Here is a 22,625-nt window from a genome sequence, read left to right as displayed (position 1 = left end):
GGTGAGTTTGTCCTTGTCCCTCAAATATAGCTGCTGAGAAGCCACTAAGCTTGACTGTTCCACCTTCTCACCTTCCTCTGCTTCCTGATGAGAAAGGTGTTAGTTCTCCTGCCTTTTGTTAGTCTTCATTATTGCATTTCAATAAGAATATGCTGTCTTATATTTCTGTATTGCTTTTATCATCCAACATAATTTCTCCTCTTTTTCTCACCTGCATGGGCATGGAGACTATGCAGCAGAATGTAGCATATGTATTACAGAATGTAGTGGACAGATTTTGGCAAAATGACCAGAGAGAGCAGCAGAAAGTTTAGTCTTACTGATGGCATCACAAAGCAGGAACAAGACCTTCAGGGAGACACATGTTTTTCAGGAAAAGATGGACCTAGTGCAAAACTGGAATAGAGAGAAGGGCTTCAGGTAGTATGAATCCATCAAAGAAAACAAATCAGGAGGAGAAGGGGAAGGATAAAAGAGAAGAAAGAGAAAACAGAGAAAAGAAGGAAGATGAGAGAGAGAGAAGTTAGAAAATTCCCACAAGGCTATTGTTAGTTGACTGTCAGTCCTCTCCAATTTCATTGCAGATGCTTACACAGTAGATTATTGCTTGAAACAGACTCCAGTATGTCACAGGGGTAGTGAATTCATGTCACAAACAACTTGATCTGCTTATCCCATCCAAAACAGCTGGTCAATTAATAAATCTCTGCCACATGGACTTGCAGATGAGCATATTGTTGAAACTGCTGTTCGGCCATCAGTCTATGCTCCAAATATAGTTTTGTTTGTTTTTTTTTTTTAATCTTCATTTTATTGAGATATATTCACATACCATGCAGTCATACAAAAAAATCGTACATTCGATTGTTCACAGTACCATTACATAGTTGTACAGTCATCACCTAAATCAATCCCTGACACCTTCATTAGCACACACACAAGAATAACAAGAATAATAATTAGAGTGAAAAAGAGCAATTGAAGTAAAAAAGAACACTGGGTACCTTTGTCTGTTTGTTTCCTTCTCCTATTTTTCTACTCATCCATCCATAAACTAGACAAAGTGGAGTGTGGTCCTTATGGCTTTCCCAATCCCATTGTCACCCCACATAAGCTACATTTTTATACAATTGTCTTCGAGATTCATGGGTTCTGGGTTGTAGTTTGATAGTTTCAGGTATCCACCACCAGCTACCCCAATTCTTTAGAACCTAAAAAGGGTTGTCTAAAGTGTGCATAAGAGTGCCCACCAGAGTTACCTCTTGGCTCCTTTTGGAGTCTCTCTGCCACTGAAGCTTATTTCATTTCCTTTCACATCCCCCTTTTGGTCAAGAAGATGTTCTCTGTCCCATGATGCCAGGTCTACATTCCTCTCCGGGAGTCATATTCCATGTTGCCGGGGAGATTCACTCCCCTGGGTGTCTGATCCCACGTAGGGGGGAGGGCAGTGATTTCACCTTTCAAGTTGGCTTAGCTAGAGAGAGAGGGCCACATCTGAGCAACAAAGAGGCATTCGGGAGGAGGCTCTTAGGCACAATTATAGGGAGGCCTAGCATCTCCTTTGCAGCAACCATCTTCCCAAGGGTAAAACCTATGGTAGAGGGCTCAACCCATGAAACCACCAGTCCCCTATGTCTGTGGTCATGTTAGCAACCATCGAGGTGGGGTAGGCCAATACCCCTGCATTCTCCACAGGCTCTTAATAAATTTTAAAAGATTGAAGTTATTCAAAGCACATTCTCTTACCATAATGGAATGCAACCAGAAATCAACAACCACCAAATAACCAGATCTTTCATAAATATATGGAAGTTAAACAATATACACCTAAACATCCAGTGGATAAAACAAGAAATTGCAAATGAAATAGCTAAATATCTAGAGATGAATGAAAATGAGAACACAACATATCAAAACCTAAGGGATGCAGTGAAGGTGGTGCCCAGAGGGAAATTTATAGCTCTAAATGCATACATCAAAAAGCAACTAAAGACCTAACTGAACAACTGAAGAGGCTAGAGAATGATCAGTAAACCAACCCTAAAGCAAGTAGAAGAAAAGAAATAACAAAGATTAAAGCAGAAATAAATGAGCTGGAGAACAAACAAAACAAAAACAAAAACAAAAAACAAAACCAAAACAAAACAAAAAAACAATAGAGAGAATAAACAGAAAGTTGCTTCTTTGAGAAGATCAACAAGATTGACACACTCTTAGCTAGACTGACAAAAAGAGAGAAGACCCAAAGAACAGAATCAGAAATGAGAGCAGGGTAATTACTGTGAATCCCAAAGTTAAAAAAAAAAAAAATCATAAGAGGATACTATGAACAACAAGCTAGAAAATTAAGAGGAAATGGACCATTTCCTGAAAACATACGAACAACCTAGACTGACCCAAGAAGAAATAAAAGACAAAGCAATTACAAGCAAAGAGATCCAATCAGTTATCAAAAATCTACCTACAAATAAAAGCCCAGGGCCAGATGGATTCACAGGGGAATTTTGCCAAACTTTCCAAAAAGAATTGATACTATCCCTGCTCAAAGTCTCAAAAAAATTGAAGAAATTGGAGAAAAAGGAACACTACTTAACTCTAATACCAAAACCAAATAAAGATACTACAAGAAAAGGAAAACTATAGGCCAATCTCCCTAATGAATAAAGATACAAAAATTCACCACAAAATACTTGCAAATTGTATCCAAAGGCACATTCAAAGAATTATACACCACGACCAAGTGGGGCTCATCCCTGGCATGCAAGGGTGGCTCAACATAAGAAAAGCAATCAATGTAATACAACACATTAACAAATCAAAAGGAAAAAATCAAACGATCATCTCAGATGTTGAAAAGCATTTGACAAAATTCAGCATCCTTTTTGATAAAAACACTTCAAAAGGTAGGAATTGAAGGAACCTTCCTCAATATGATAAAGGGCATATGTGCTGGTTTGGATGTATTATGTCCGCCAAAACACCATTACCTTTGATGCAGTCTTGTGTGGGCAGGAAACGTATTGGTGTCGATCGGGTTGGAGACTTTTGATTGGATGTTTCCGTGGAGATGTGATCACTCAATTGAGGGCGAAATCTTTCACTGGATAATTTCCATGGAGGTGTGGCCCCACCCATTCAGCATGGGCCTTGATTTAGTTTACTGGATCACTATATAAGCTCAGACAGAAGGAGCGAGCTTGCTACAGCCAAAAGGGACACTTTGAAGAATGCACAGGAGCTGAGAGAGGAACTGCAGTTTACAGAGACATTTTGGAGATGGCCTTTGAAAGCAGCCTTTTGCTCCAGAGAAACGAAGAGAGGACAAACACCCCAGGAGCAACTGAGAGTGACATTTTGGAGAGAAGCTGAAGCCTAGAGAGGAACGTCCTGGGAGAAAGCCATTTTGAAACCAGAACTTTGGAGCAGACCCCAGCCACGTGCCTTCTCAGCTAACAGAGGTTTTCCGGACACCATTGGCCATCCTCCAGTGAAGGTACTCAATTGTTGATGCATTACCTTGGACACTTTATGGCCTTAAGACTGCAACTGTGTAACCAAATAAACCCCCTTCTATAAAAGCCAGTCCATTTCTGGTGTTTTGCATTCTGGCAGCATTAACAAACTGGAACAGGCATATATGAACAACCCACAGCCAGCATAGTACTCAATGGTGAGAGACTGAAAGTAATCTCTCTAAGATTAGGAATGAGACAAGGATGCCCACTGTCACCACTATTATTCAACATTGTGCTAGAAGTTCTAGCCAGAGCAATTCACCAATACAAAGAAATAAAAGGTACGCAAATTGGAAAGGAAGAAGTAAAACTGTCATTATTTGCTGATGATATGATCTTATATTTGGAAAATTCTGAGAAATCAACAACCAAGCTACTTGAGCTAATAAACAAATTCAGCAGAGTGGGAGGATACAAAATTAAAGCACATAAGTCAGTAATGTCCTTATACACTAGCAATGTTCTTATACACTAGAGGCAATCCAAAAAAATCCATTCAAAATGGCAACTAAAAAAATCAAGTACCTAGGAATAAATATAACCAAGGATGTAAAAGAACTCTACACAGAAAATTACAAATTGTTACTAAAAGTAATCAAAGAGGACCTAAAGAGGTGGAAAGATATTCTGTGTTCATATATAGGAAGGCCAAACATCGTTAAGATGTCAATTGTACCCAAACTGATCTACAGATTTAATGAAATTCCAATAAAAATTTCCAGCAACCTACTTTGCAGACTTGGAAAAGCTAGTTACCAAATTTATTTGGAAGGGAAAGGGGCCTCGGCTTTCCAAAAACATTCTAAAAAAGAAGAACAAAGTAGGAGGACCTACACTTGCAGACATTGAAGCCTACTATAAAGCCACAATGGTCAAAACAGCATGGTATTGGCACAAAGATAGACATATTGATCAATGGAATTGAGAGTTCAGAAATAAACCCCCAGGTCTATGGTCAACTGATTTTTGATAAGGCCCCCCAAATCCACTGAGCTGGGACAGAATAGTCTCTTCAATGAATGGGACTGGGAGAACTGGCTATTCATATCCAAAAGAATGAAAGAGGACCCCTACCTTACACCCTATACAAAAATTAACTCAAAGTAGATCAAAGACCTCAATATAAGAGACAGCACAATAAAACTCTTAGAAGATAATATAGGGAAACATCTTCAAGACCTAGCAATAGGAGGTAACTTATTAGATCTTACATCCAAAGCACGAGCAATAAAACTAAAAACAGATAAATGGGAACTCCTCAAAATCAAAAGCTTCTGTGCCTCAGAAGACTTTGTTAAAAAGGTGAAGAGGCAATCAACTCAATGGGAGAAAATATTTGGAAACCATATATCTGATAAGAGACTGATATCCTGCATGTATAAAGAAATCCTACAACTCAACAATAGTACAAACATACCAATTATAAAATGGGCAAAAATATGAAAAGACATTTTTCCAAAGAGGAAATACAAATAGCTAAAAAAAAAAAAAAAAAAAAAACCACACATGAAAAATATGTTCACTTGCTATTAGGGAAATACAAATCAAAACCACAGTAAGGTACTATCTCACACTAATAAGAATGGCTGCCATTAAACAAACAAAAAACAATAAATGCTGGAGAGAATGTGGTGAAATCAGAACTCTTATTCATTGCTGGTGGGAATGTATAATGGTACAACTGCTGTGGAAGACAGTTTGGCAGTCTCTCAGAAAACGAGAAATCAAATTACCCTACGATCCAGCAATTCCACTTCTCGGTATATACTCAGAAGATCTGAAAGTAGTGACACAACAGACATTTGCACACTGATGTTCATAGCAGCATTGTTCACAATTGCCAAGAGATGGAAACAATCCAAATGTCCTTCAACAGATGAGTGGATAAACAAAATGAGTATATACATATGATGGAATATTATGCAGCAGTAAGAAGGAACAAGGTCCTGAAAAATATGGCAACATGGATGAACCTTGAAGATATAATGCTAAGTGAAATAAATCAGATACAAAAGGAGAGCTATTGTATGTTACCACTACTATGAAGTCCCCAAACAATGTAAAATCAACATCATATAATGTAGAATGTTGGGGACTTAGAGATAGACAGAAGCTAGTGAAGAGGGAATGATAACCTAGTATATGCAGATATGTTAATGAGGGTGAATTTAAAAGTATGGGAATGGATAGAGGTGATGTCAATTCGGTAATGGAATTATAAGTAACAGAGCTGCATTGAAGGCAAACAGGATTGAAAGGGATTGTTAAAGACGTGTGTCCCACAGATCAACACTACAAATATAGATAGGTGCTTGCATGATATTCTTCTAAGGTGTGACACTGGTACAGAGAGTTGACAACAGACTGGTATATGGGAAAACCCTACCTATTGCATACCAGGGACTATAATTAATAGGGATACCTTACTAGTACTACACAAATACTAGGGACAAATGATTTAGGGCTGAAAAGAGCTATGGTGTATTTTCAGTCAGGAGAATTCTTTAAAATGGAGAGTGATGAGGAGTGTACAACTAAGTGATGATAATGTGAGATATTGATTGATTATTGTGGACAGAACATATGCTATGTGAAATTAGGAATCCCCCACTTTGTAAGTCAAGCCCTTGATCTTAAGGCTTGCTCTTGTGAAACTTCTGGTTGTAAAGGAGAGGCTATGACCACCTATAATTATGCCTAGAAGTCACCTCCAGAGAACCTCTTTTGTTGCTCAAATGTGGACTTTCTCTCAACTCTACAAATAAATTCATCACCCTCCCCTCAACATGGGACAGGATCCCCCAGGTGAGTGAGTCTCCCTGGCGATGTAGGACATGGATTCCGGAAATGAGACTGACCCTGTCATTGAGGGGTTGAGAATGCCTTTTTGACCAAAAGGGGGATAAGAAAGGCAACAAAATAAGGTTTCAGTGGCTAAGAGATTTCAAATAGAGCGAGAGGCTGTCCTGGAGGTTAAGCCTATGCAAGCTTCAGCTAACTATCCCAAATGGCCATAATATGATAAGCCCAAGTTAACAGTAGTCCTGAAAACCCTGAAGAATACCTGGGTCCCTATCTGAGGCTCTATAAAAGTTTCGCTCACTAAGTTTATTCTTCAGAAACTTAAATCCTCCAGAGAACTCCTATGCCAGCTATATCCCAAACCCCAGAGGCAAAAACCTCTTCCAGAACATCAACCAGTTGCATCCCCTCTTCCCATAATGTCAATACCCCTTTTCAACATGAACAAGTTAGGTTGGTCACTGCCTAGAAAGCCCTGAAGATAGGGAAAGTGATTAAACCAGAGGAAGGGATAACAACAGACAAGATAGAATTTAACAAAGGATTATGAATACTGAATCTCTATATAATTTTATTTTTCTTAGTTGCTATGGTATTAAAATTGCTAGAAGGGAAGAACTGAAATGGTGGAACTGTAACCCATAGCATCCTTTGAAATTTGTTCTATAGTTACTTGTTAAATTGTAATTTGAAAGTTCATATCTTTTTGTATATATGTTACATATTTTTTGCAATAAAGAAATAACTGAAACTGTGGAGCTGTAACCTATAACATTCTTTGAAATTTCTAATTACTTGTTAAATTGCACTTGGAAAGTTATCATTTCTATGTAAATATGTTATATTCCACAATAAAAAACAACATGATCTTTTCTGAGGAACATACAGCTTCAAACCGTCACTGTCATCCTCAACATGCAGCTTCCATTCATTTCAAGAAAGCTGCTCCAGTTGCCACTGCTGTGTTCATATTCTGGGTGGTGGAGATGGGAAAAAGGAAAGAGCAGGGCACTCTCCTTCTCCTTTAAGGATATGACTCAGAAATTGCACACATCACTTCTGCTCACACCCTTTGCCCATCAAGATAATTCAGATTTAATCGTTACTAGTTATTATATTATAAGAAGTTATTGTTTGTTGGGTTATTAAGTATTATACCAAGAAATTAATACATACCATTTCTAATTCTGTGATACAGATATTATGCTCTTTTAACTGTCTTCATTTTACACGAGGAAAGTGCTGTTCAAAGAGGTTGGACCCACTGTGTCCAAGATGCCTGCTGAGAGCTGCTGCACTCGCTCACAGACTGTGCTCTGCGGAGGGAGCTGGCTGACATTCAGACATCAGCAGTCACATCTGTTCGCTGATCTCTCCAGTCCAGGGTGAGAGGACTCCTGAGTCTGATTGCCTGTGTTTGAATGCTGGTTCTACCACTTCCTAGATGTTTGACCTTGGGCAAGTGACTCAGACTCTCCACACCTCTCTGTGCTTCAGTTTTCTCATTTGTGATTTGGAGACATTAAGGATGAGATAATCCATAAAAAGTCCTTAGCACAGAGCCTGGCACACACTGAGTTCTCAGGAAGGATTTAGTAGTAAAAGCAGTAATAATCATAGCAGTGGCAGCAATAGCAGTTGTTCTTATAACTGGAGCAGAAACAATAGAAACAGTATTTGCTAGTGGAAATCATTCCTCTTAGGGTTCTGACCTCACATTCCCCTCTGCTGTGGTCATTCCATGGGTGGGAAAGGTGATGGGAATGCTGATGGTGATGGGAATGGTGATGACAATAAAGATGACAGCAGTGATGATGGAGATGGAAGTCATATCAGTCAGGGTTCTCCATGGAAACAGAATATATATGTATATATATCCACAGAGTTGGAGGACACAATTTGGGAAACCCAATGGTTTTGATGAATTTCCCAGGAGAAGTTGGCTGGCCAACATAGAGATAGAAATTCTTCTTTCTTACTGCTGAAATCATCAGTTCTCCCTTTAAGGTCATCAATTGATCGGATGAGATTTCTCTCCTTTGTTGATTATGGATGCAATCAGTTATAGATGCAATTACCTGACTAATGATTTAAATCCATGATATATCCTCACAATAACAATCAGGCCAGCACTTCCGTGTCCCGACAACTGGACACACCATTCCCTAGCCAAGCTGACACATGAACTGAATCATCACAGAGTTGGACATGGTGGTGGAAGTGATAGTAATGACCTTGGAGGTGTTAATAGTGATGTTGATGGTGGTGAAAGTAGTGATGGTAGTGATGATGATGGTGGTGGTGATGATTCTCTTGGGATTGTGGCCAGACAACCCCACTCCGCTGTGGGGGACTCCATGGACGGAAATGTTGATAGTGATGCTGATGGTGAAGGTGATGATGACAGTGATGGCAGTGGTGCTGCTGCTCCTAATAGAGAGGATGAAGGTGGTGGTGGTGACTGTGATGGTGTGATGAGTGTAATGGAAACGATGAGAATGGTGACAGTATTGGTGGTGTTGAGTGATGTTGGAGATGGTGGCTAACGGTGGTGGTGGGGATAGTGATGCCATTGTGGAAACTAATTCTCTCTTATGTAAATGTGCAGGTGAGCCTAGCTGACTTTACAATTCAGAAACCCTAGTACCTTCTGTGTCTGTTGCTCTGCCTCCTCAACCCTTGAATATTATTTTGAGGTCTAATATAACTTCTTCAGCTCTGATCATCACACTTGCATTCTAGCCACGGGGAGGGAGGAAGGAAAAGGCACTCTCCTGCCCTTTTAAGGGCATAACCTGAAACTTTTTTGAAATGGAACTGAGACAGAACATTCTTTTAAATATTTCTATCATGGGTAAAGTTCATTATATAGTCCAGTATCATCATATGTAAAGATCTACAAGCAAATTCCTCTCAGATCCAGGAAAAAAGTGGTCTCTCCTGGTGAACTATAAGGTTTTCTTCCAGTAGAAGCAGCAAAACACCTGGCCTCCAAAGACAGGTGGTGCTTCCTGACTGAGCTAGTGATGGTGAGGCCAGGCAGGGATCTGGGACTGACAGTACAAACATGGAGTCCTAATAAGGGACAGGGTAGGTTTCTACCAGAATGGCAGGGGGAGATCTCAGCAGAGAGTGTGTGCTCCTTCTGTGTCCTAACACACATTCCCAGGGAATATGTTTGGGATGATGGATAAGACAATGGGATAAGGAGTCAAAAAAAACGTATTTTCTAATTTTGGTTCTAGCACTCACTGCTTTACAGACTTAGACAATTCTTGATTCTCACTTTTCTTCTTTTTATTTTTACCTGTGATGAAATTTAGAACACACACAAGTGAATATGAAAATGTGTATGTCCACTTTACAGGCAAAGTTTAAAACAAGCCCTGTGTACCCACTACCCAAGACAAGAATTATGACCTTAGGCCAGCTACTCAACCTCTCTCTTCACTTTCATTTCTGAAATGGGATTGATAACAAGAAACCTTCCTAACCTATCAGGCTGTTTTAAGCCTCAAATGCATTATGACATGTTAGAGGCTTAGCTCAGTGCCCAGGACAAGGGCTATCTTGTCTTTAATATTGGCTACCATTATGAGTGGGTCTTTAATTTTATCTGTACAGGTATTCCTCACCAAAAAATACCTACTCTACACCTGAAGTGTTGGATAGCAAATTTTGCATAGTGAGGGACTGCATATTATTTTAAGTGGGAAAAATAGTACATTCTTAACCCATCCAAAAATCCCAACCAATTTCTCCAAACATCATGTAAACATACACAACAAATCACCAAGGATTTCTGCACAATATAAAGCATCTAAAATACCAATTGTCTCAACATTATTGGCCAACAGGGAAATGTAAATCAAAGCCATGAGATGCCACTTCACCACTCACAGGGTGGCTATAATTTTTTTTAAAAAAAGGAAGATAACAAATGTTGGAGTAGATATGGAGAAATTGGAACTCTAGTGCATTGTTGGTGAGAATGTAAAATGGTGCAGCCACTGAGGAAAGCAATATGGTGTTTCCTAAAAAAGTTAAATATAGAATTACCATATGACCTGGCAATTTCACTTTTAGGTATATATCCAAAGAAAGTGAAAACAGGGTCTCAAACAGATACTTATACACCAATGTTTATAGCAGTATCATTTACAATAGCCAAAAGGTGGAAACAGCACAATGTGCATCAACAAATGAATGGATAAACAAAATGTGGTACATACACGCAAATGAATATTATTTGGCCATAAGAAAGAATGAAGTTCTGAGACATGCTACAACATAAAAGAACCTTGAAAACTTTATGCTCAGTGAAATAAGCAAAACACATAAGGCCAAATATCATATGATGTCACTTACAAGAGAAGCCTAGAAATGCAAATCTGCAGAGACAGAAACTAGATTAGAGGTTATCAAGGGATAGAGGGGGGAAAGAGGAGGTGTATGTTAGGTGGATGCAGAGTGTCTGTGAATGAAAGTAATTAAAAACAAAACACCAATCGCCTAATTATTGAACGCTTAATGGACTCATTAACCAGTTGGTTTGTCTGCTGTGCACATGCAGTATCGGCACAGTGCTCTGTGGTTCCTTGACCAATGGTGGTTGTCTGTCTACCACTCAATCCACTTCTCTAGGTTTTCAAAAAAAAACCATGTCGTGGTCAGGAAATAGGATGATGCTTTGCAGAGCCAACAACACTTTTATAATTGTTCTTTTCTCTCCAAAAAAAAGTGCAGTAGAGGAAGGCGTGTTCGTGGGCAAACTTGGGTCTCTCATCTGCTAATTCCTTTCATTAACCAATTTTCCTACCAGTAGATTAGATATTTTTGGCTTCTTGGCTTACCTACTTTCTTCGAGGGCTTTCCCTCGTTTACAGAAAACATTTACACTTAGTGATGTGGGGAAGATGATCACGGCGATTCATGGCATAACACAGCGTGCACACTGGACAGGGCCCTCCCAGCAGAGCTGCTGAGAAACGACTGCCTCTCACACTGTGTCTTCTCACGGGAGTCACCCACTTCGCCCACAGATAAATGTCCTTACTGGCATTATTGTGCAGAACTGTGAGAGCAGGCTATAGCTCATTAGTCAGAGAGTGAATTTTGGGAAAACATTTTTTCAAGTCATTATGACAAATATGTACATAAACATGTGCATGTGTGTGCATGTGTGTGTGTGTGATCACCCTTTCTTCAGAAGAAATTTTATTCCTATGTACAAAACAAATGAGAGCAGAGCAAGGGTGTGATGGTACTGGAAGCCCCTTCCCATTGAACCACCACAGTGGACTCCAGGCCCCTGGCTCACTCTCTTCAACCACGTGAAGCAGGCTTCAGCCACAGGACCTTTGCACGTGTGACTCCTCGGCCTGGGCCGCTCTCCCTCCTGGGATCTATGGGGCCTCACTCCCTCACTTCATTCAGGTTTGGGCTCACAAGTCTCCTCCTCAGATAGGCTTCCCTGGCCACCCTTTGTACAAAAGTGCTTCCTTCTTCCCACTGCTTGGGAATTCTGTACTACTTACCCCACTTCCGTATTCTCCTGTCCACCCACTATATACGTATGTATGTGTTTATGCATATATATGCATATATGCAAATGTATGCCTATATGTATGTATATATAATTTGGTTATTGTCTGTTACCTCCATTGGTAAATAAGCCCAAGAGTGCAGGGATGTTGCCTGCTGCATCCTCAGTTGTTTTCTGCTGCATGATCAGTGGATAGAGCACTGGGCAGGAGCTCTTGTAGCCAGCCTGCAGGCCAGCGGCCAAGGCACCACCGATCAGACACCCCCATGCCAGGCTTGGGCACTGGGAAGAAACAGGCTCTTTCAAGAGCCTCTGTGTTTTGCTGGTGGGTGGAGGCAGCCTCCCTGGTGGTGGCTTCCCAGGGGTTGCAAAACTGACTTCCTGGGGCAGAAGGGTGTGGGATGGAGGAGAGAGACAGTGACAGTTGTCTCATTAGGCCTGTTCTGCAGTGTATTTGGGGGCCTTATTCCTGGAAACTGAGCTCAAGTCTGACTCTCCAGCCAACCCCAGCCCCCATTCAACAAATCAGGTGGCTTTACAAAGAGCCTTAAAAAAAAAAACAATGATTATTTTTTATTAAAGTTGAAGATGTACTGAAAAATCATGTAGCAAATAGAGTTCCCACCACAGTAATGCAAGGTGTTAACAAGAGGGGGGTATATGTAAGAACGTGTTAATATTTTTTTGGGCTTAGATATCTAGAGTCCACTTTCCATGCTCATAACTAGTACCATAGTTAATATTATTAAAATTGCCATTATTAAATTAGTCATCAAATTATCTAGGCCAGACATTCAGCTGGCATTGCTTTGGCAGTCCCACACCTCAGGTTTCTTTGTCCAAGCTGGGTGAGGTGTCTGCACTTGGAACCTGCTGCAGAGACCTAATTCCATGTTTGCCCTTGCTTGGCGCCAGAGCCTGGCTCCATCCTGCCTGGCTGCTGTCTCCTCCTGAATTATCTGACGTCAGGAGGTGGTGGGGTCTCCAGTTCCTTGTCTCAGTCCAAGGGTCTCTTAATTGGCAGCACTGCATGATATGGACACCAGGGGGCGATAAAGCCATATTTTTGAAAGAATGATGCCAAAAGATTTTTTTCCCCTCTTCATTTCTGTTGGTGAAAGAAATGACTTGGAAACAACAAACTAGTCCATCTTACAGCACTAAAGTAGCAGATATCCTGTGTGCATGGCTCACGGTTTGTAGGCGAGGAAACTGATCCCAGAGGAGCTAAGGAGCTTGCCCAAGGTCACAGGGCCAGAAAGTTAGCTGAGCAGGGACTTGAGCTGAAGCCATCTCACAGAGGAGGGCTGTGTGAACACTGCAGATTTCACAGAGAGGACCGTGGAGAGAAGGGAAGAAAAGAAAAGGATGTGATGTCCCTGTCTTCTGGCAAAGGTCCGAGTGGCGCTGCTGCTACTCAGAGTGCTTGCAGGTGAACACCAATTCAGCCAGCATCTATTGACCCTCAGACGGTAAGCTCCTTGCATTCAGGAACCAGGCAGATCACAGAATCAAGGGAAGCAGGCTGGGTGAGGCAATAGGGAGCAGTGGCGATTGTGGCCAGCAGGAGGGTGGAGATGGTAAATTTAGGGGGCAGCTACAACTCAGTTGCCCTGTCGGAATGCAGATCGGAGTTTTCAGATTTCCTATTTTTCAATAGAAGCTATAAATCTAAGTGTTAGTGTGAATATTCCGATTTTTAAATGCTCCAAAATTTTTTTCAACATAACTCTGAGCATTGATGTTCTCAATTGTACAATGAATGGGAAGACTATCTCCACCACTGGTTTGTTGGGCTACAGAGGTTGTTTGTTTTTTTTTTTAAACCTCAGGTCCCTTCAGGGAAGGATATCACACTGGTTTTGTTTAGCCTCACCAGATCGCAGATGTGGGGGCTCCCCTTACTGCTCCCCAGGAGTGCAGTAGCATCCAGGGGCTTATTAATATCTGGAGACACTGAAGAAGGGCTGACTATAGGAGCCATCTCTATTTTCTGCTTTTCTGTTCCAACAACTCTTCCCTGTGGGTATGGAGGCCATGGAGAGATGGTCTCCAAGATGATCTACCGGTGTTCAGAGAGAAAATGATAGGATGGTTTATTTTTATTCACTTTTGCATATGTATATATTGAACATTTTACTAATTACTTTTATCTCATCTTTTAAAGTCTGTGTTTTGTGTATGTCTGGTGTATAATATGCCAAGTGGCTAGGGAAATAGTGCATACATATCAAGTATAAATAAATTCACTATCATATATTGGAGTGTGGGCTCATGACTGTTTGGGGTGTCGTCTATGCCCCACCATGGGGTTGCAGCAATGATTGAAAGGGAAAAGGAGGGATGAACAAGGAATTGTGGAGGCGGGAAAAGGCATCTCGGAATAGTTTCAACCAGTTACCCAAGTATCAAAGTTGTAAAGAAAAGCTCCGTGATATGGAAAGCATTACACAAATACTAGTTATCAAACTAGTTAAATGCACTTAAAAGTCACTTTTAAAAAATGCCTAGCCCATGGCAAGAGCTTACTTAATAAATGATGACTGCTATTATTATTGCGTCGTTGTTGTTGTACCACGGCAGTGTACAATGTGCACTGATTTATAGTTCTACTTCCTCACTGTGCTGAGAGCCCCCTGAGACCAGGGCTAAGTAGGATTGAGCCCTGAACCTTCAGAGGCAGCTGGGGCCAGAGTGAGACCAGACCAGGGGCTGAATTGATGTAGTTTCAATGATGGAGACAGGACCATTCAGTGGCTCAGTCTCTTCTGTGGGAACCTGGGCCTGGGCCAAAGCTGTTACGGGCTTAGTGTTCAGATCTCCATGAAGCCCTTTCAGAGAAAGCAGTAAAGGTCAGTAGCCCTGCTGAGCCCATTCAAACGCAGGAATTTCTGTGCTTAGGAAAAGACAGAGGCTGAGAAACTGCTCTTAACCACCTCCCAACGCTGACACCAAGTGGGAAGACAGATAATGGGAAGGAGTTGTGCAAAGCATGGCGGCCAGTGTTCTTTCTGCCAGCAAAGCATGAGCAGGTTCCCTTTAGGACCTTGAGGGAAGCTCTTTGACCCAGTGTGGGCCTTTAGGGGTCGATCATGTGGTTTAGTGTTGGGTGCTCAGTTAGAAATCTGGGTACCAGGATCCTCCTGACACCTTTGGGCCTTCACCTGGGGCTCAGTTTCCACAAATGAAAATTGAGTTGGCTGCAAACTGTCATTTCTCTTTGCTCCACCATCTTGGGCAAGTTACTCTCAGTGCCTCCATTTCCACATCTGGGAAATGGGCATAATAGTAGTGAGTACTTCACAGGGCTGTTATATGCATTTATAATGCTAAGGAAACGGTGCAGGTTGAGGGGAGGCAGGTGTTAGCTCTCTTCTGAGGACTCCCTGAAGAATAAAGATCCTAAAGAACCCAAGTCCTCGAGATTAACTGTCTGCTGCTGGCCTTAGTCATTTGTGCACAAACGGTTGTGCAAGGAAAATTACCTTTTTTCTTTAAATCACCTTCATTTGGACTCTTTGCTCCTATCAGAGGAAATTCTACTCCAGTCATTCCAAAGTCCCACTTGTGGCAGATTGTATTTTCCAAAGATGGCTGCCACAACATCCCCTCAAGCTCTATCTCAACCTCTTCAAAAATTCTTCCACTACCCCATCAAGAGAGGGAGACTATGTCTCCAACCCTTGAACCAGGTGGACCTCGGAGACTGCCCTAACCAAAAGAATGCAGAGGAAGTGATGCTCTAGGATGTCCAAGGCTCAGTCATAAAAATGCCATACACTTCTCCCTTGTTCTCTGTTGGCTTTTGCAACCCAGCTGCCCTGCTGTGAGAAAGCCCAAGCAGCCCTGGGGGTGGCCTAAGTGGAGAGAGATGGAGGCCCCCAGTGGCTGAGCTCCAGCTGACAGCAAGCACCACGTGCGTGCACCATTTTGGAAATGAATCCTCCATCCCCCACTGGAACTGCCCCGCCTGACACTACAAAGAGCAGAGATAAGTCTTCCTTGCTGAGTCCACCACAAATTGCCCATGCATGAGCTACATAAATGAGTGGAGTGGTTAGTTTCGCAGCAATAGGAAACAGGCACACCACCACCACTCTCCCTCCACCCAAAATTGTGCAAAGGTCTTGGAATCTTTCCTAGACTGCCCTCTGGTCAGCAATCACCAATGAGACCCTGACACCCCGTTTTGCCCACAAGGACTTCCAGGTCTTCTGTTCTGCTGCTTCTGTGTCACCTTTGGGTAGTGGAGTCTTTTGAAAGGCTGGGAACCCCATGGCCATGCCCTTCCCTTGCTGTATTACCATCTCCCCACTTTGAAGTTGGTTAATTGATATCTTTTCTCAGGACTTTCTGGAGTGGTTCTTGCCCCTTTTCTCACCTCCAAGACTTCTGGTTTCACCTGTGGAATGGACTGAAGAATTTCACAGAAGATGGAAGGTGTCTCTCACTAGAAGTGTCTCTGCTTTCTACCTGGCAAAACATCCAAGGTAAGTCATGGCAAAGCCTGGCTCCTGCTGGAAGAAAGGAGGAAAAGAAAAATGCTGGGAGAACCAATCCAATCTGATATTCCAGTAAATGGGCCAGCCTCACATCCACTCAACGACAGTACAAGGGTGCTAGGTGCTAGGGAGTGCTAGGTGCTGGGGAAATAAGACCAGCCATAGACTTAGGCAAGAGGGACCCCAGCCCAAGGCCCTCTGTCCATCCAGAGCCCACACCCCAACCCCTTTCCAGACCATGCTTCAGACATCTAAGAACATGGAATTCTCTGCCAAATTGGCCTGAGTCCAGTTTTAGGGCTGACATAAGCTGCTTCCCCAGATCCATCCTCCTTTGCACCCCCTAGAGAGGTGGCTAAGTAGTGACTGTAGGCAGGGTGTGTGGACAGAGTTTGGGCAAGTGGACCTGGGTGTCCACATGCCTGATCCTGGCCATTTGTGATGCAAGATTGGGGTTAGGAAGAGAAGTGTAGGTGGACTGAGGGCTGGGGTCCAAGATTGGTCATGTTCCTGCATGGAACTCCAAAGAGTCCAAGAATTCTGAATTTGAACATGGCCTTCTTGGTCATTATAAAGAATATCTGTCAAGGTAGAGGATAAATATATTTTATTTTAACTGTCTGTTAAATATTTAGACATAAGGCATGTGGACCTTGATTTGCACTCTCAACTTTTCACGTTAGGGTAGATCTGTCGAACAGGACCAGACCCCAGGCTATGAGCTCCTTCAGGAAGACCCTCTTCCATAGGGCTTATGATGGTTTGAAGCTGCCTGTACCCCAGAAAGACAGGCTCTTAAACCTAATCCATTCCTCTGGATGTGAACCCATTGTAAGTAGGACCTTTTGAAGTGGTTACTTCAGTTAAGGTGTGGCCCACCTCAATCAGGATGGGTCTTAATCCTATTACTGGAGTCCTTTATAAGAGAAGGAAATTCAGACATAGAAATAGAAAGCCAGAGGGAGCAGCCAGAAGCTAAACATCAGTGGAACCCGGAAGAAATGGGAGAGATCAGGATTCATCACCACGTGCCTTACCATATGACAAACTAAGGACCAAGGATCACCAGCAGCCAGCTCCAGAATGCCACAGTCTTTGGGAAGAAAGCACCGCTTTATGACGCCTTGATTTGGACTTTTTCCCAGCCTCAAAATGTGAGTGAATAAATTCCCATTGTTTAACCTGACCCATTTCATGGTATTTGCTTGAGCAGCCTAGGAAACTAAAATAGGGTTGCAGAGGATGATGGGGGAGCATGGCAGGGATTCCAGAAGCTACTTACAGATGGGCCCTCCATGTTGCCACAGCTGCCCCCACCTCTAATCCAGAGTGGCAGAGACAGGAAAGGACAGCAGATGGGACTAATCGGAGGGACCATCTTTATTGGGGAGGAGTGACTGTTGGGCTCCAGCTGTTTTGCCAGCTGCCAGGCACCATCACAAACACCCTCACCTTGGATGGGGGAGGGAGGTTGGGGATGGGACAGGGAGGAAGAGGAGGATATCGTTATGCCCATTTTACAAGTTTGGGTAGGGTGGAGAGCTGGAACCCAGCCCAGAACAGTGTAGCACAGTGGTTTTCAAAGTTTGATCCTTGTACCAGTAGCATCAACATCATCTGGGGACTTGTTAGGAATCTTGGCCTCTTGAGAGGTGGACAGTGTCCCTCCCTGGGTGGGACAGCAGAGCAGGGCACTGCTGGGCTTAAAGGATCCCCAGCCCCACTCTCCCAACTTGGTGTGGAGATTGTGTGGAGACTTTTTACTGGAAAGAGAACATGTATTGAGCATGTACTGTGTCCCAGTATTTCAGCAGTGTTATGCATTTAATCCTCCACGACCACTCACAAGACTGAGATTATTATTATTTCCCTTTCAAGGACTTATCCCAGACAGGTTAAGTTCCTTGTGCTGAGCCATAAAGCTACCAGGAGGCTACCTAAGTCTGCGTGATTCCCAGACCACCCAAACTTCTCCACCAGTCTGCTAAACAGTGGTGCTCAAACTTGAATCCACTTCTGAATAACCTGGAGGCTTTGTTAAAACAGGTTGCCCGACTCCTCCCTCAGTTTCTGATTCAGGAGATCAGGGATGGGGCCCCACAATACACATTCCTACTAAGTTCTCAGATGATGTTCATGTGACCTGGTCCAATGTCCACGCTTTTGAGAACCACTCTGCAGGGCTGGGATCCAGCTCCCCACCCTACCCCACCCATGCAAAAGAGGCATACTCATACCGCTTCACAATGGCGTTGTTGTGAGATGCCAATGAGATAATGCAAGTAAAAAAGCTCCCTCAGCTGCACAGGTCCTGGTGATTAACCGGGTAACCTGCCGAGGCTGGTCCCCCGGGTCTGGGAATGCAAAGAGCTGGGATGCGGGGTGGGGGCATGACAGCCGTCTGGAGGTCTTGTGCAGCCCACCTTAACTCTGGGTCACTTCCCAATGGAGAAAGCCAGTTCCTGAGGGTTCCAGCAGCCCCTTCTGTCACCCCACTCACCAACCCACCCCTCCTCCCTCACTTCAGGCCGCCTGCTGGGCACTCGGTCTCCAGGGGCCGGTCCAGGCGAGCTGGGGCAGCCACAGGCCTGTGATTCAGGGCCCGAGGCTGGATCTTGCTCACCCCCGCCTCGAGTGTGAGTCGGAGAGCCCGCGACTTCCCTTTACTAAGCCTCAAACTGCTCATGAGTAAAGTGGATGTCACGTGAGTGCCATCTGCACAGAGTTGTGGGAATTCAAGAGCCAGGCCTTTTTACAGCACTTGGCGTAGAGCCCGGCTTCTGGCAAGGGTTCAATAAACGGGAGCTCTTGGTATTTTCAAAAAGTGCCCAGGCCGGGGCCGCCTCCTGAGAGACGCCCGGACTTGGAACGCAACTGCTCCCACGCCGTTCCCCGGCTGCACCCGGATGCACTCGTCCTGGAATGCCGGCGTGGGGGCCCCAGACCGTGCCGCTCCGGGTTGGAGTTGGCCCTACCGGGCAAGATTAAGGAGGGGTTGGGGCGAGGCTGAGGAGGGAATGGGGCGTGTCTGGGGGCGTGGCCTCGCCCTCGGAGGGCCAGGGGGCGGGGCTAGACCCGGAGGAGAGTGTGTAGGAGGTGGGGGCGGTGAGAGCCCACCCACCACCTCACTCGCCCGCGGCCTGAGGGGTGGGGAAGGATGAGGGGGGCGGAGGAGGGGTGGGAGCGTTTGGCAGCGCTGTGAGTGGAGGCCCCGCAGCAAGCAGGGCCCGAGAGCCGGGCCTGGACAGGCTGGGAGCAAGGCTTCACCCGGGCAGGGCCCGGGGACGGAGCCGCCGGGGCCAGAGTAGGGGTCCTAGGAGGCAGGGTCCCGGGCCTCACCCGCAGCAGAGTCCGGGGGCGGGACTGGCCAGGATAGCTTGAGGAGGCCATAGTGGGGCGGGGCCTCCCTTCCGGCAGGGCCTGGGGGCGGGGCTACAATCCTGCAGGACCCCGGGCTGGCTGACCAGCGTAGGGTCGCCTAGGGGGTGTGTCCAGGGGCGTGGTCCCCAAAGGGGCGGGGCTTGGCCGAGGCCCTGGCGTTCCCCGACGGCCGCTGGGAGGAAGACCGCCGAGTGGCTCAGCCCAGCGCTGCGCAGTCCGACTCTGGGGCGCGAGCGGGCGACGCCAGGCTTGCAGCGCGGAGCAAAAAGCGTAGCCAGCAGGTGAGAAGGGGGCAGGGGGAGGCTGGCCGGACAACCGGAAGCAAAGTTGGTATTCGTTCCCCTCCTCGCAGAGCTTGGCCGGGCTGCTTTCTCGGAGGCAGCTGGTGGGTGAGAACGTGCATGCCCCGCCTCCTGGCCTCTCGATTCTCCATCTCCACCATGCACCAGCGGTGTGAATCTGAGCCCGTCCCCGCCGGCTCTGGAACTCCCAGGTTCTAGTAAAAGGAGGTGGTTGAACCAGGTGAACCGCACGTTCCTGTTGCCCTTTCTCACCAAAGCCCGGAAGGTGAGGGCTGGCAGGTGAGAGCGGGCTGCAGCTCAGCCACAGGTATTCGGGGCAGGTCCCGCTGCCGTTTCTTTCCCTGCAGAATGGGGCTGAGCAAAGTGAACTCTCCAAGAGCGTGAAGCGAATTGCCTTAAAGGTCACATTAGTCACTTCGATGGGGCTTGAATCCCCATCAGCTCAGCTGAGCCGGGTCCCTTCAGACTTCAGGTCGGAAACTCGGTGGGACTTTTGGCCACCTCCTGGGGCTTTTCTAGGTGAGCTGGCCTGGCAGGCCCAGGGCGGAAATGGGGGGCAAGTTCTTATCTGGGCGAGTGGGGAGAAGGGAAAACCCAGCTGATTGTTGGGCCCTGGGAGCTCTTGCCATATGGCCAGGGTTGTTTTGTGCCTGTAAGGGTGGGGGGGTGGGAGGTAGAGGGTAGGGTATAGTAGTTGGAGACCCTAGTTCACTAGTCAGGGGCTTAGGCTTTGGGGTCAAACAGACCTGGATCCATCTCCCCTCCAAACATGTTTCCTCATCTGTAAGACTGGGTGATGACTACCGAAGGGTAATAGGCTAAACAAAATAATGTGTGCACAGTGCTTAGCAAGGTGCCTGGCACACAGCAAGGAGGCCTCACTACATGACAGCCTCCCTGATGTGGACGGACAGGTGATGGGCTGGCTTCCTGCCAGGGAATGAACCCATTTTTTGGAGGGCTGGAGGCTCACTTCAGTTCCTCCTGATGTTGTGAGGGACAGCCAGAAATTGCCACCTGCCTCCAGCATCAGTCTGTCCATTTGGTGTGTCACCTGGACAAAGAGTGGCAGAGTTTTCTATCATCTTGCTTGAGTCTGGTGGGTATTCAATTGAATAAACCACAAATGTTTACTGAACACCTACTATATACTAGACTCAGAGCTAGGGGATACAGCGGTGAATTAGCCAGACCTCACCTTGAGTTGGTGACAGTGAGGACTCCCCCAGCACCCCAAGCCCCTGCAGAAGAGGGTAACCCACACCCTGAGCCAGGAGGGATTTCATGGGTCTGTACTGCCCTAGTGGCTGGAATCCAGCTAGTCCTTCACACTCCTGGCTCTGGGTGGAAATGGGGGGAGGGGGTAGTTTGGGCACCTGTGTGCCTTGAGCAGTGCCGCAAGTCTGCTCCCTGCGTCTCTGGCAGAGACGAGCCACCCGTGTTGGAACCAGCCAGAAAGTACTATATAACAGAGTTTGAAGGCTGTGCTGAGTGGAGGAGACTGTGTGTGGGTATGGGGGTGGGGTGGGGTGGTGGATTCCTGGAGTTGGTGAGACTTGAGCATGACTTTCTGTCTGGAGTCCCAAGTCCTGGTTGAGCTTAGATCAACTTGGGGGCACTGACCCCCTTCTCTGAGTATCTGAGCCGCATAAGATTAGAATGTGGCATAGTAGGGAGGGAGAGGGCTCAGCAGGTGGTACTTGTGGTGGGCAGGAGAAGATGTTCATTTCAAACAGTGCTTATTAAACATCCAGTGGAGAGCCACCAACCTCTCAGCTTTTCATCGTGAATGACAAGCAATGGCACACTGTCCCTACCCTCTAAATTGCCTACTATCTGGGAAGGGATAAGGGATAAGGATACCAGTGACTGATACATGATAAATGATGAAAGGATTGAAGGGATCTTGAAAACTTCCTGAATGATCTGGCATTCTGGATGGGCTTAAAAGAATTGGAGGGTTCCAGCAGCCAGAGCAAAGATGGTGTTCTGAGTAGAGGAAAATGCCCAGGCAGAAACAAGGAAGTCATAACATGCAGGGAATTTTCAGGAAACTCCTAGATTGATCAGTCTGGCTGAAGAGTTGGGACTATGCAGGGGATGGGAAGCGAGAATAGATCAACTTGTGGAGGGCCTTGAATGCCAAGGTGAGGTGTTGGATTTGATTCGTAGACAGTGGGAAGCCATTGAAAGTTTTTGAGCAGGGGAGTGACATAATCAGAGCGGCACTTTAGGATATGTGCCAGCCATGCTGGGGTGGAGGATCCAGCGGTCAAGGGAGGATGAACCAATGCCTTTGGTGATGGGGTAGGCAGAGAAAGAGGGGCCTGGGTGGCTTTGGGGATGCTTGCAGCTGCGGACTGGAGGAAGAGACACCAGCCATGGGAATGGAAAGGCACGGTCAGAGAAGTGGTGGGGAAGCCAGGGTGGCATGGGAAGAGGGATGTTCTAGCACGTGCCATGTTCCTCACCCAGCCTAGACCCGGGCACATAGCAGGGAAGGTGGCTGGGGTGGGGTGAGCTGGGGTGATGCTGGGGAGGATGACAGGTGCTGAGAGTGATGGGGAAGGGGCCATCC

At 45.3% G+C, this 22,625-nt stretch overlaps 1 protein-coding gene across 3 annotated transcripts in view; it reads left to right on the top strand.

The window, feature by feature from the left end:
- Positions 1-19,828: 19,828 nt before the first annotated feature.
- CD82 (CD82 molecule) overlaps positions 19,829-22,625 on the top strand; it is a 48,876-nt gene continuing 46,079 nt past the window's right edge. The window contains exon 1 of one of the 3 annotated variants that reach the window (XM_037838712.1): positions 19,829-20,026. The gene's annotated coding sequence lies outside the window, so the exon portion shown is untranslated. The other 2 variants (XM_037838709.1, XM_037838711.1) reach the window with 2 other exon arrangements.

The sequence above is a fragment of the Choloepus didactylus genome, chromosome 6 (assembly GCF_015220235.1).
Source record: "Choloepus didactylus isolate mChoDid1 chromosome 6, mChoDid1.pri, whole genome shotgun sequence".
Taxonomy (NCBI): domain Eukaryota; kingdom Metazoa; phylum Chordata; class Mammalia; order Pilosa; family Megalonychidae; genus Choloepus; species Choloepus didactylus.
The sequence above is the reverse complement of the archived record's forward strand: the minus strand, read 5'-3'. Positions and strand labels throughout refer to the sequence as shown.